Source organism: Tachyglossus aculeatus, chromosome 23, assembly GCF_015852505.1.
Source record: "Tachyglossus aculeatus isolate mTacAcu1 chromosome 23, mTacAcu1.pri, whole genome shotgun sequence".
Classification (NCBI taxonomy): Eukaryota; Metazoa; Chordata; class Mammalia; order Monotremata; family Tachyglossidae; genus Tachyglossus; species Tachyglossus aculeatus.
This window is the reverse complement of record NC_052088.1, coordinates 29,223,557-29,238,588: the sequence shown is the minus strand read 5'-3', so window position 1 is coordinate 29,238,588 and position 15,032 is coordinate 29,223,557. Positions and strand designations below refer to the sequence as shown.

Here is a 15,032-nt window from a genome sequence, read left to right as displayed (position 1 = left end):
TGTTGGGTAGGGACTGTCTCTGTATGTTGCCAACTTGTACTTCCCAAGCGCTTAGTACAGCGCTCCGCACACAGTAAGTGCTCAATAAATACAATTGATGATGATGGTGATAGGGCACAGGCCTGGGAGTCACAAGGTTTGCTGCCATTTCTCTGCTGCATAGGGATAGCGTACGGGCCCAGGAGTCACAGAGTTTGCTGCCATTTGCCTGCTGCATAGACTGTGAGCCCACTGTTGGGTAGGGACTGTCTCTATATGTTGCCAACTTGTACTTCCCAAGCTCTTAGTACAGTGCTCTGCACACAGTAAGCGCTCAATAAATACGATTGATGATGATGATGATAGGGCACGGGCCTGGGAGTCACAAGGTTTGCTGCCATTTGTCTGCTGCCTAGGGATAGAGCAAGGGCCTGGGAGTCACAAGGTTTGCTGCCATTTGTCTGCTGCATAGACTGTGAGCCCACTTTTGGGTAGGAACTGTTTCTGTATGTTGCCAACTTGTACTTCCCAAGTGCCTAGTACAGTGCTCTGCACACAGTAAGCGCTCAATAAATACGATTGATGATGATGATGATAGGGCACGGGCCTGGGAGTCACAAGATTTGCTGCCATTTGTCTGCTGCATAGGGAGAGAGCATGGGCCTGGAAGTCACAAGGTTTGCTGCCATTAGTCTGCTGCATAGACTGTGAGCCCACTGTTGGGTAGGGACTGTCTCTATATGTTGCCAACTTGTACTTGCCAAGCGCTTAGTACAGTGCTCTGCACACAGTAAGCGCTCAATAAATACGATTGATGATGATGATGATAGGGCACGGGCCTGGTAGTCACAGGGTTTGCTGCCATTTGTCTGCTGCATAGACTGTGAGCCCACTGTTGGGTAGGTTCTGTCTCTATATGTTGCCAACTTGTACTTCCCAAGAGCTTAGTACAGTGCTCTGTACACAGTAAGCGCTCAATGAATACGATTGACGATGATGATGATAGGGCACGGGCCTGGGTGTCACAAGGTTTGCTGCCATTTGTCTGCTGCATAGGGATAGGGCACGGGCCTGGGAGTCCCAGGGTTTGCTGCCATTTGCCTACTGCATAGACTGTGAGCCCACTGTTGGGTAGGGACTGTCTTTATATGTTGCCAACTTGTACTTTCCAAGCGCTTAGTACAGTGCTCTGCACACAGTAAGCGATCAATAAATACGATTGATGATGATGATGATAGGGCACAGGCCTGGGAGTCACAAGGTTTGCTGCCATTTGTCTACTGCGTGACCCCGGGTGAGTCACTCAACTCCTCTGTGCCTCAGTCATCTATTCTGCACAGAGCACTGTGCTAAGCGCTTGGGAAGGACAAGACGGCAACATACAGAGACGGTCCAACTAACGGGCTCATTATTATTATTATTATCATTCATTCATTCACTCAATCGTATTTATTGAGCGCTTATTCTGTGCAGTGCACTGTACTAAGCGCTTGGGAAGGACAAGCTGGCAACATACAGAGACGGCGAACTAACGGGCTCATTATTATTATTATTATTATTATTATTATTATTATTATTATTATTATTTATTCATTCATTCCATCATATGCATTGATATTCATTCATTCATTCAATCGTATTGCGTGCTTATTCTGCACAGAGCACTGCGCTAAGTGCTTGGGAAGTACAAGCCGGCAACATATAGAGACGGTCCAACAACGGGCTCATTATTATTATTATTCATTCATTCAAATCGTATTTACTGAGCACTTATTCAATCAATCAATCAATCAATCGTATTTATTGAATGCTTAATGTGTGCAGAGCACTGTACTAAGCGCTTTGGAAGTACAAGTTGGCAACACATAGAGATGGTCCCTACCCAACAGTGGGCTCACAGTCTAGAAGGGGTGACAGAGAACAAAACAAAACATATTAACAAAATAAAATAAATAGAATAGGCAGGCGGGTGGCCCCATAAGGATTAGAACCCAATCCTCTGACGCCCAAGCCTGAGTTCTTTGCATCAGGCCACGCTGCTTCCCAGAGCAAGGGTAGAAACATCAGGGAACCCCCATTCTTCCTTACCTCTGGCACTCTGGGAGACAGCTGCCCATCAGGAAGGAGAATAGCCCTCCCCCACCCCCAAATCACCACCTCTCTGTGTGTTCCTACCCCTCTCTGGTCTGTTGGACCCTCCCTTTGAAAGTCCCACCCTTGCTCTAATAATAATACTACTAATAATAATAAAAAAATTGATCTTTGTTAAGCTCTTACTGTATGCTAGGCACCAGTATTGGGATAGATACATGGAAATTGGGTCGGACGCAGCCCCCGTCCCACTTGAGGCTCACAGTCTTAACTCCCATTTTTCAGATGAGATACCCAAGGCACAGAAAAGTGAAGGGACTTGCCCAAGGTCACCTGGCAGATGCGTGGCAGAGGCAGGATTAGAACGCAGGTCCTTCTGACTCCCAGCCTGTGCTCTATTCATTCATTTCATCGTATTTATTGAGTGCTTACTGTATGCAAAGTACCGCAGTAAGCACCTGGGAGAGTGCAATGTAACGAAAAACAGACATATTCCTGCCCACATCGAGCTCACAGTCTAGAGGGGAAGACAGACATTAATATAAATAAATAGATAAATAAATAAATGAAATTATGAATCTATAAATATGTGCTGTGGGGATGGAAGAGACGGTGAATAAAAGACCAAGTAAAAGCAGTGCAGAAGTGAGTGGGAGAAGAGGAAGGGAGGGCTTCTTGGAGGAGGTGTGCTCGATCTCCTAGGCCAAACTGCTTCTCCTTTGGACAGAGGGAAAACCTGTGGGTGTCCTGACCCCTAAGTGACAGAAGTTGACCAGGCCAAGCTCTGCATTGAGAGCACCCATCTCAAAACCCAACAATACATTACAGCTACAACACTATCCACTAAAATTCATGAAAAAAAAATACCTTTCACTAAAGCAACAATAAATAAGACCATTTTAAATGCACTAATTTGTAGAGATAAGAAAAGGAGAAAGAGCTGGTCTTTGGAATACTGGCTATTCATATTTAATTTAATAAACTTTATTTATTTTCTGTTAGTATGATGACAGTTCATGTGGACTAAGTGTTAGTTTTAAATAGCCAGTATGTATCTGTTATTTTAATCTTTTGTATCGGGAAAAGTTTAATTATTTTTTTCATGCACAACCAACTCCAATATGCTTCTGTCAACAGAATTACAAGCAATTATAATGACAATTAATGACAACTGCCTGGTTTGAATTTATACTAACATAAACCAGAAAACTCAAATAAGAGTCTGCTGCACCCTGATGTTGGCAGAATATCTGAAAGAAGAAAGTGTAGTGTAAGAGAAAAATTAATGCCAAATCCAATTTCAATTCACTCAGCACCAAACTATGGAAAAATCTATTGAAAATTGCCATTCACATCATTTTCTATGTTAACCTTTTATCATCTTTTTTCAAACATTTGGATTCCAACCAAATTATTAGTATTCACTCCTTGTATTCTGGAACCCACTTAGATGGCAGAGATCTCCCCCTTCTAGATTGTGAGCCCAATGTTGGGTAGGGACTGTCTCTATATGTTGCCACCTTGTACTTCCCAAGCACTTAGTACAGTACTCTGCACACAGTAAGCGCTCAATAAATACAATTGATTGATTGATCTCCAAAGACTGCAGTAACTTCCTGCATCCAGTCAACCTACATCTACTAATAACAAAAATAATAGTAATAAAATAATAATGATGACAATTATGATAATAGTATTATTTGTGGTATTTGTCTAACAATATTACTCTATTTATTGATTTATTTTACTTGTACATCTTTATTCTATTTATTTTATTCTGTTAATATGTTTTGTTTTGTTCTCTGTCTCCCCCTTCTAGACTGTGAGCCCACTGTTGGGTAGGGACCATCTCTATATGTTGCCAACTTGTACTTCCCAAGCACTTAGTACAATGCTCTGCACACAGTAAGCGCTCAATAAATACGATTAAATGAATGAATCTTCTTATCTGTCCTGTCCCACATGGGGTTTATAGCCTAAAAAAAGTAAAAGTTATTAAATCCTCATTTTATAGATTGAGGTGGAAAGACTTGCCCAAAGTCACACAGCTGACCAGTGGCCAACATTTAAAAAGAGGTTGTCTGATTGGCAGACCAATGTTTTGTTGTTTTGTTTTTTCCACTAGGCCACAAGGCTTCTTGCTCTGGCCTCTCATCTGCAGGATTTAATAGAACGGACAGAGAACGAGAGTAAGGGAGGAGGTATGGACCACTGGGGGGGGGGGGGGGATGAATTCTAGGTCCAAAATTACAAACAGTGACTTCACTGTTTTTTTTTTCCTCCCCCTTTCTTCTTTGTCAAGTTGTGCGAAAGGTCTAATTCCGGCGTATATAGTGATGGACTTGAAATCACTGGCCAGATTTCACGGTAACTTTGGGTTCAAAAGGAAACTCTTGCTGGAAGGGTATCTAAAGTGATGTCTTGAGAAAAGCGATATTGTTAGCAATTTCTAAATCCTCCAAAGCAGAGAACAATCTCATGAATTCTGTGGCTGAGGATTTGGGAATCAAAGAGCAGTCGAATAGCGGCCCCTTGAGGAACGGGACTTCTCAGGAGCAGCTGGCTGAATCAAGCTTCAGTAGAATTCCCATTCTGAAGTTTTCCTCCACCCCCTTCCTTCTCTTGATTTCTTCCACCATTATCAGTGTCGTAATTATTCTTTCTTTTACCCCCAGCAGAGAAAAAAATAGCTTTTTCTTTCTCGGTGACAAAGACGTAACTGGGACTATTCAAAAAGTTGCCATCGGAGAAATGATTTTGCCAATATTGCATGGACTGAATTGTGAATGATGAGTGTAAGTTGAAAAAGTACTGAGAGGGTTTTTTTAGTGAAAAAACATTTAAAATGAGCATTAGGATGTTTCCAGGGCTGTAGAGAAGCAGCGTGGCTCAGTGGAAAGAGCACGGGCTTTGGAGTCAGAGGTCATGGGTTCAAATTCCGGCTCTGCCAATTGTCAGCTATGTGACTTTGGGCAAGTCACTTCACTTCTCTGGGCCTCAGTTCCCTGATCTGTAAAATGGGGATTGACTGTAAGCCCTCTGTGGGACAACCTGATCACCTTGTAACCTCCCCAGGGCTTAGAACAGTGCTTTGCACATAGTAAGCGCTTAATAAATGCCATCATTATTATTATTATTATTATTGAGAAGCGGTGTGGCCTAGTGGAAAGACGACGGCTCTTGGAACCAGAGGGTTTTAATCCTACCTCCGCCTCTTGACTGCTGGGTGACCTTGGGCAAGTCGTTTAATTTTCTCAGTTCCCTCATCTGCAAAATGGGGGTTCAATACTTGTTCTCCCTCCAACTTAGACTGTGGGTCCTGATTATCTTGTATCTACCCCAGTCCTTAGTACAGTGCTTGATACGTAGTAAGTGCTTAACAAGAACAACAGTTATCATTGTCATTTATATTTTGTTTGCATAAGTTTTCCTGCGGCCTAAAAGGCTATAATAATAATTAATAATAGTAATTTCAGTGGCCACCTGATATCTCAGTTTGGGGTATTAAGGCTTGTCTTGTGAAGCAGCGTGGCTGAGTGGAAAGAGCACGGGCTTTGGAGTCAGAGGTCATGGGTTCAAATCCTGGCTCTGCTACTTGTCAGCTGTGTGACTGGACAAGTCATGTAACTTCTCTGTGCCTCAGTTACCTCATCTGTAAAATGGGGAATTAAGACTGTGAGCCCCACGTGGGACAACCTGATCACCTTGGAACCTCCCCAGTGCTTAGAACAGTGCTTTGCACATAGTATGTGCTTAATAAATGCCATTATTATTATATCATTGTCTGATAGAGTGGTGTCTGGTATTGTCAAGGTGTTTGGAACTCTGCTGTCTCATTCTTTCCACTCGGTTTGGGGACTTTGGACCAGGGACCAAAGAGAAGCAACATGGCCTAGTGGATAGAACAAGGGCTTGGAAGTCAGAAGGACCTAGGTTCTAATTCTACCTCTGCTACTTGTCTGCTATGTGACCTTGGGCAAGTCACTTCTCTGTGCCTCAGTTCCGTCATCTGTAAAATGAGGATTAAGACCTTGAGCCCATGTAGGACATGGACTGTGTCCAACCTGACAACCTTGTATCTACCCCAGAGCTTAGTACAGTGCCTGGCACATAGAAAATGGTTAACAAATACCATAATTAGGGATCAAGGGCTGAGATCAGGGATCCAACTACAAGTGAAATGAGAAAGTTTTCGCTTCCCCTTGACCTCTCACCTGTCTTAGATGATATGGATAATAATAGTGATAATAATAATGATGGCATTTATTAAGCACTTACTACGTGCAATGCACTGTTCTAAGCACTGGGGAGGTTAGAAGGTGATCAGGTTGTCCCACAGGGGGCTCACAGTCTTAATCCCCATTTTACAGGTGAGATAACTGAGGCACAGAGAAGTTAAGTGACTCTGGTTTCCTCTGGTTTGCCCAGAGGAAGGAGGGGGCACTTTTTAATGGCATTTGTTAAGTGCTTACTATGTATCAAACACTTCCTATGCACTGGAGTGGATACGAGTTATCCAGGCTGGATACAGTCCTTGTCCCACCTGGGGCTCATAGGCTAAGTAAGAGGGAGAACAATCAATCAATCAATTGTATTTATTGAGCGCTTACTGTGTGCAGAGCACTGTACTAAGCGCTTGGGAAGTACAAGTGGACAACACATAGAGACAGTCCCTACCCAACAGCGGGCTCACAGTCTAGAAGGGGGAGACAGAGAGCAAAACAAAACATACTAACAAAATAAAATAAATAGAGTAGATATGTGCAAGTAAGATAAATAAATAAATAGAGTAATAAATATGTACAAACATATATACATATATACGGGTGCGGTGGGGAAGGGAAAGAGGAAAGATGGGGGAGATGAAGAGGGGGACAAGGGGGAGAGGAAGGAAGGGGCTCAGTCTGGAAAGGCCTCCTGGAGGAGGTGAGCTCTCAGTAGGGCCTTGAAGGGAGGAAGAGAGCTAGCTTGGCGGATGGGCAGAGGGAGGGCATTCCAGGTCCAGGGGATGACGTGGGCCGGGGGTCGATGGCGGGACAGGTGAGAACGAGGCACGGTGAGGAGATTAGTGGCGGAGGAGCGGAGGGTGTGGGGTGGGCTGTAGAAGGAGAGAAGGGAGGTGAGGTAGGAGGAGGCAAGGTGATGGACAGCCTTGAAGCCAAGGGTGAGGAGTAACAAGTATTGAACCCCTATTTTGCAATCAACTGAGGCATAGAGAAGTTAGTTGACTTGCCCAAGGTCAAACAGCAGACAAGTGGCCAAGCTGGGATTAGAACCCAGGGCCCCTGATTCCCAGGCCCATGCTCTATCCAACAGGCCATGCTGATTCCCCACTAATTGGGCTCTTATTGTGCTCAGAGCACTATACTAGGCTCTGGAGAGAGTACAATACAACAGAGTTAATAGACACGTAAGAGGAGATCACAGTCTAGAGGAGGGGAAAAAAGTGGGGAAGTTTGAGTTCCTGTGAAAACCCACTTAAGTCTTCTGTATAACACCATTTCCACTAGGTAAGGGTAGTAATTGTGGCATTTAAGTCCTTCTATGTGCCAGGCACTGTACTAAACGCTGGTGTGGATACAAGCGAATCAAGATGGACACAGTCCCTGTCCCATATGGGGCTCACAGTTTCAATCCCCACTTTACAAGTGAGGTAGCTGAGGCACAGAGAAGTGAAGTGAGTCACCCAAGGTCACACAGCAGACAAGTAGTCATTCCTACCGACTTGCTAACTACCTGCTCATGAGTGTTTACAATTATACCGTGAATACTACTGCTCCCAGAGGAGAGTCTATGGCCTATCCAGCCCACTGACAGGGTTTGAAGAGGATTGTCTAACAAGAGAATAAAAATCATGTCATGAACAGTCGACTCACAAGGTCAGCGATCACACGCTTCAACCCAGTGGCCACACTGTAAACCAACAGCAGGAAGCACTGACAAGAGTCGACATTATAATTACACCCGCAAACTCCTTTTTAAGAAATAAACCTACTTCATCTCGGTCAAGTTTCCAGAAATGCCTCAGTGGCTCAATTACTGAGGTTGCTGTGTTTTTATGTCTGTGGCTTTAATACTACCTCATTACCTTTGCATTTCGACATATTTACAGAAGACCTTTCACTTCAGATTTAACTGTTTAGGCAAAAGAAGCAAACTCAATGATGCTATGGTATTCGTTTACGTGTGGTTAACGTAACGGACAAAATGTGCTCTATGTTCATGATATTAAATTCAAAGATTTTAATCGGCTTTTGCCAAAAGTCTCTAAATATATTTCTCTCAACATGGCCCAAGATGATCGCTAGTTGTTTATTTTTAATTAAACCTGATTTGTACAAATTAAATATGTTACTTTTAATTTCAGGACTCTAAAACCCCATGAAACCTAATTTCACAGTTCACATTAGTCTGGATACAAGCGTTGTCCTTTGTGTCTTCATCTGCATAGAAAAAGTGGTTCTGCCCAGATTTCACATTTCCAAGATAAACTTGTAAAAAAATTTGATGCTTACTCTATGATAAAGGTAAAATAAGGCAACATCTCGCTGTGGAAGATCAACAAAATAAGCTTACGTTCCCCAGTACGGAGCCTGAATATTTTTCTAGGAGGAACAGCTGTGAATGATCCATTTTATATTCACATCATCCATATAGTATCTGCTTTCTCTCCCTAGTCCATACCAGCCTGCAAAGACCGTAGTCTGAGGCTAGGTTTATAAAATGTCATTTCGCAGGTAGCCTAAATCTACTTGGTATAGGAATTTAATCACCGACTCCTATCGTTAACAAGCCTTTTTCACTACCCATTTAACAGTATTTCTCCATTTTTCTTGCAATATAAGAAATAACTGATTTGGAATATTTCTTTCCCTGCAAGTTATAAAGTGCTCAATGTAATAATGACATAAAATGAGGACTTGGTTTTACTAATAAAATGAATAGAGTTTTGCAGACAGGAACATAAGGCATCTTAAATCCATCCTACTTTTTCAAAGTCCACTTGTTCTCCTCATCCAAGAGGTAAAGCTCAACACTCAAAGCTCAATAATTACACATTATTCACCCAACAGAAATTTTCACTCACCTCTGACAAATGACTTTTAGTTTCTTTTTTAGGCCTCAGATTTTCATCCTTTCTCCACTGAGAACGTAAATTTCTAAAAGGGTATCAATTGAGTCCACACTAAAGTTTGTTGCCAACTTGTACTTCCCAAGCACTTAGTACAGTGCTCTGCACACAGTAAGGGCATAATAAATACAATTGAATGAATTAATGAACATAAAAATCAGAAATTAGCCCAAGAATAAGAAACTGATTTCATCATCTTTATACTGTCCATGGACTTGACGTGAAAATCCAGGGACTCTTTCCTGGCTCTGTTCCTGTAGAGACTAACCTAGATTCCACGTGCTATAACTGTTCCAAAAGGCCTCAAACTTGGGTCTTGAAGATAAGGCATCTATAAAAATGAAAAAAGCAAATCTTAATAGCTGCCAGCTAAAGTCCCGAAACAACCACAAGCTGTGATAAGGAAAGTGGAGAGCAAGAGTCCTACACCATGTATTAACAACTCCAAGAGATTTATCTGAATACAAGATGCAATTGATTGGCACGCTCTAAGCCTAATTTAACTCATCTGAGCCTGGCTTGGGGAACACACGTGTTATGACTTGACCATTTCCACTTCTAACCAATCAAGTACAATCTAGAGGAGCCTCAAAGCAACGGAATCTGCCCCTCTAGACTAAACTACTGATGGACAGAGAACACATCTACCAGCTCTGTTATGTTATACCCTCCCAAGTGCTTAGTACAGTGCTCTGCACACAGAAAGTGTTCAGCAGATACCACTGATTGAAAAATGCAATTGAATGATTGACCAGAGTTATGGGATCAATTGATTACTCACCAAAAGAAATGGGCAAAAGAAATTAAGGCAGCCATAGAAAGCACAGGCGGCATGGCCTAGTGGCCACAACACAGGCTTGGGAATCAGAGGATGAAGGTTCCAATCCCAGTTCCACCACTTGTCTGCTGTGTGACCTTGGGCACATCTCTTAACTTCTCCATGCCCCAGTTACCTCACCTGCAAAATGGGGATTAAGACTGTGAGCCTCATGTGGGATAGGGACTGTGTCCAATCTGATTACCTTGTATCTACCCCAGGACTTAGAGCAGTGCTTGGCTCGTAGTAAGTGCTTAACAGATACCATCATTATTATTATTTAGGTGACCTCAAAACTAGGATGCATCACATTCCACAGGATTGACAGCTCCTTTAGTGTAGGAATCATGTCTGCCATCTCTATTTGTACCACAAAGGACTGAGGTCATTTTGAACTAGGTCCATTTATCAGGAGAAGTCCATAAACAATTCCTTCAACTTGGATGAGTGCAAGAGTGATGCAGAAGGAAGTGAGAGAACAGGAAATAAGATGGGGCTTGGATCCCAAGTTTGAACATCCTCCCTCTTCATACTCACAATCACTCTCCCCACCTTCAAAGATGCATTAAAAGCATGTCTCCTCCAAAAGGCCTTTCCCAACTGAACCCTCATTTCCTCTTTCCCCACTCCCTGGTCTTGAATTTGCACCCTTTATTTAACCTTCATCGACTCATCTGCATGTTTTGTTTTGTTGTCTGTCTCCCCCTTCTAGACTGTGAGCCCGTTTCTGGGTAGGGACCGTCTCTATATGTCGCCAGCTTGTACTTCCCAAGTGCTAAGTACAGTGCTCTGCACACAGTAAGCGCTCAATGAATACGATTGAATGAATGAATAAATAATATGGCATTTGTTAAGCATTTACTACGTGCCAAGCATTGGGTTAGATGCAAGAAAATCTGGTCAGACATAGTCTCTGTCCCACCTGGGCATATAATGGTCCAAAGGGGAGGGAGAACAGGTATTTTATCCCCATTCTACAGATAAGGAAATTGAGACCCAGAATAGTTAAGTGACTTGCCTAAGGTCACACACCAGGCAAGTGGTAGGCCAGCATAAAATAACCCAGGTTTCCTGATACTCAGACTGGTGCTCTTTCCACCAAACCATACTGCTTCTCTTCAAAATGTCTTTTATTTTGACCATCACATGCTGCCGGTTGGGAAGAATACCCAACTCCTCTTGCTTTTTCATTAATCCACCTCAACTGATAAAGTGTCAGGAACATTAACTGCTTGAAGATAACTATCCTTTGCCAGAAATACAATAACTGTATTGCATTACGTAATTCTGTCTGGAATTGTAACTGTGAAATACAGGTCTAAAAGTAATGCAGCAAAAATCCCAGGAAGGAAACAATTTGCTCAAAAGTAGGTGGCAGGTGTCCATAAAGGGACAGTTCCTTTGAGGAAACAAACTATTTTAACCAACAATCTGACAGCAAGCCAACTCCATTAAAATTTCAAGTGGAGAAGCAGTGTGGCCTACTGGATAGAGCCCAGGTCTGAAAGTCAGAAGGATCTGGGTTCCAATCCTATTCTGACACTCATCTATTCTGTGGTCTTGGTCAAGTCACTTAAATTCTCAGTGCCTCAGTTGCCTCATCTGTAAAATAATAATAAGAATAATGGTATTTGTTAAGCACATACTATGTGCAAAGCACTGTTCTAAGTGCTGGGGAGGTTACAAGGTGATCAGGTTGTCCCACGGGGGGCTCACAGTTTTAATCCCCATTTTACAGATGAGGGAACTGAGGCACAGAGAAGTTAAGTGACTTGCCCAAAGTCACACAGCTGACAGTTGGCGGAGTCGGGATTTGAACCCATGACCTCTGACTCCAAAGCCCAGGCTCTTTCCACTGAGCCACGCTGCTTAAATTGGGATTAATACTGTGAGCCCCACGTGGAACATGGACTCTTCAGCCTGATTAGCTTTTATCTACCCCAGAAGTTAATATAGTGCCCGGCACATAGTAAGCAGCGTGGCTCAGTGGAAGGAGCAAAGGCTTGGTAGTCAAAAGTTGTGGGTTCTAATCCAGCTCCACCTCTTGTCAGCTGTGTCACTATGGGCAAATCACTTAACTGCTCTGTGCCCCAGCTATCTCATCTGTAAAATGGGAATTAAGACTGTGAGCCCCATGTGGGACAAGCTGATTACCTTGTAACCCGCCCCCCCCACCCCCCCCCAGCACTTAGAACAGTGCTTGGCACATAGTAAGCGCTTAACAAATGCCATTATTATTATTATTACTATCAAATAATATTAAAAGAAAAAGTTGTCCGACTGTCATGGAGAAGAAAGGCAGTGCTGCACACCGCCAAAGGGATGATTAGGCTCGTTTGCGTATATGCTGTCATTAGAGGATTAAATAACCACAGCTTTAATCTCAATTATTAAAGCTAATAGGACTGAGAAAGAGTACAGCCCATTTGTGCTGAAACAGGAGGCACAAATGTATCATTTCTAGAGATTATCCTCTCAGAATATTGGATTTAAGGCATTTCTCATGAATCTAAAACTAAGTCCTCTCTGAGGGAAAAGGCAATATGAAATCATAACTTGACACCAACATATGGAAAACTGCTTATTTTGTGAATTACAATCCCACTAGTTGGTAAACACCTCTCACTAGGCTGTAAGCTCCTTGTGAGCAGGAATCATGTCCACCAACTTTCTTGTGCTGTACTCTCTTAATACAGTCCTCTGCACAGAGTAAGCACTCAATAAATATGATGTTGAAAATATTAATGTACGGGTGAGTGTTGACTTGTAGCAGATTGCCTTCCACTTGCTAGCCATTGCCCAAACTTGAGATGGAATGGGTAGGCCTCTGCTTGACTCTCCCTCCCGTAGCCGAGACTGGTAGAGGACTGGAAACTCTCCAGGTGCCACCCTGAGAGGGGCCAACATCACATAGTCAAAGCAAAAAGGATCTGGGAACTTCTCCGATATTTTATTCAAATCCTTCTGGTTTAGCTTGCCTGGCAGCGTGCATAGGGGGAAATTTACAGGGAATTTTCTGAATTTGTTCAAGTTAGAAAAATGTACTGGATTTCCCCACCTAAAAAGGAATTCTTCATGGGCCAAGTCAAGGAAAGAGTTAAGCAGGGTGTGCAGACGTTATAAATTTGGCAGTAGATTCAGATGTGCCAAACCCACCAATTCATCTCCAGAGTAAATTCCACCCATGAAACCTGAGTTCAGTCAGGCTACCACCATCTTGCCTGTGAAGGGAAAGGAGTCTTTTGAATCTCTGAGAGCTCTGAATCTCTGTGATCTGCTTAGAAGAAGATCAGTGAAAAGAGCCCGGGCTTGGGAGTCAGATGTCATGGGTTCTAATCCCAGCTCTGCCACTCATCAGCTGTGTGACTTTGGGCAAGTCACTTCACATCTCTGTGCCTCAGTTACCTCATCTGGAAAATGAGGATTAAGACTGTGAGCCCCACGTGGGGGCAATCTGATCACCTTGTACCCCCACCAGCACTTAGAACAGTGCTTTGCACATAGTAAGTGCTTAACAAATAATAAAAATAATAATAATGGCTTTGTTAAGTGCTTACTATGTGCAAAGCACTGCTCTAAGTGCTCGGGAGGATACAAGGTCATCAGTTTGTTCCACGTGGGGCTCACAGTCTTAATCCTGTCTCCCCCTTCTAGACTGTGAGCCCACTGTTGGGTAGGGACCGTCTCTATATGTTTCCAACTTGTACTTCCCAAGCACTCAGTACAGTGCTCTGCACACAGTAAGCGCTCAATAAATACGATTGATTGATTGATTAATCCCCATTTTACAGATGAGGTAACTGAGGCCCAGAGAAGTTAAGTGACTTGCCCAAGGTCACACAGTGGACAATTGGCAGAGCTGGGATTTGAACTCATGACCTCTAACTCCCAAGCCTGTGCTCTTTCCATTAAGCCACGCCAAATGCCATCATTATTATTATTATTTCTATCTTCTGAGAAGTTTGAAAGTACCTGTAGTACTTATACTATTAGTACTAATACTACCAATACTAATACTACTATTATTATTACTGCTACTACTACTACTATTAGTAATGATAATAATAAACGATAATGACAGTATTTGTTAAGCACTTACTATATGCCAAGCACTGTACTAAGCGCTGGGGTAGATACAAGATGATCCAGCCTCACATGGGGCTCACAGAATAGGTAGGAGGAAGAACAGTACTTAGTCCCCATTTTGCAGATAATGAACTGAGGCACAGAGAAGTGAAGTGACTTCCTAAAGGTCACACAGCAGGTATCTAGTGGAGCTGGCATTAGAACCCAGGCCAGTGCTCTTTCCCCTAAGCCATGCTACTTCCCCCTATTACTAGGTGAGTAGGCGACAGATTTTTGACTCCTCACTAGGTTGTCCTCTAAAGAGGAATCAGGTCTACTAACAAATTCTATTAGACTCATCCAAGTGTTCTGTACAGTGTCCTGAGCAAAATAGGCACTCAGTAAATACTAATGATTGATTGAGTTCAATTCTAATAGGCACCAACTGAACTCATAAACTGCGGCAAATGGGATGGAAAGAAACCTCACAAAAGTCTTGGCTAAATGGACGCCTTCCTAAATAATTCCTGATGAGGCCAATGATGATGATGATAATGCTGAGAATGAAGATGACGATAGCAACGGTGCATCCAGAATCGTGCATGAAGGAGAAAATGCACGTTAAAAGCAAAGGAAATCAATATTTTTGAAAGTCATAGATGGATCTTTCCAACCTTATCCAAATCGAATCGCCCCACCATAAAAGGGGTGCGGTTAGCAGAAATCCTTCCCTTTCCAGGGTGAAAAAGTAGATCATGGATTTTTAACAGAAATTCTTAGACCATAAATCAATTAATCAATGGTATTTACTGGGCACTTATGCCAAGATGTCAAATTCTGCTGAGAAAAAACAAAGCTTACGCGAGCTTGTCTTTGTAGGGAGATGAGTGAAAATCCTGATGAATAAGATGCAGGTAACACATATGCTCTTGGGAGTAATTATGTGGG

The 15,032-nt window shown here is 42.7% G+C and overlaps 1 non-coding gene across 1 annotated transcript; it reads right to left on the bottom strand.

Annotated features, from left to right (window-relative positions):
* Positions 1 to 12,781: 12,781 nt before the first annotated feature.
* LOC119944891 lies at positions 12,782 to 12,919 on the bottom strand. The gene has a single exon (XR_005456033.1). It is a non-coding gene; the product is annotated as a small nucleolar RNA SNORA7 (small nucleolar RNA).
* Between the last annotated feature and the right edge of the window lie 2,113 nt (positions 12,920 to 15,032).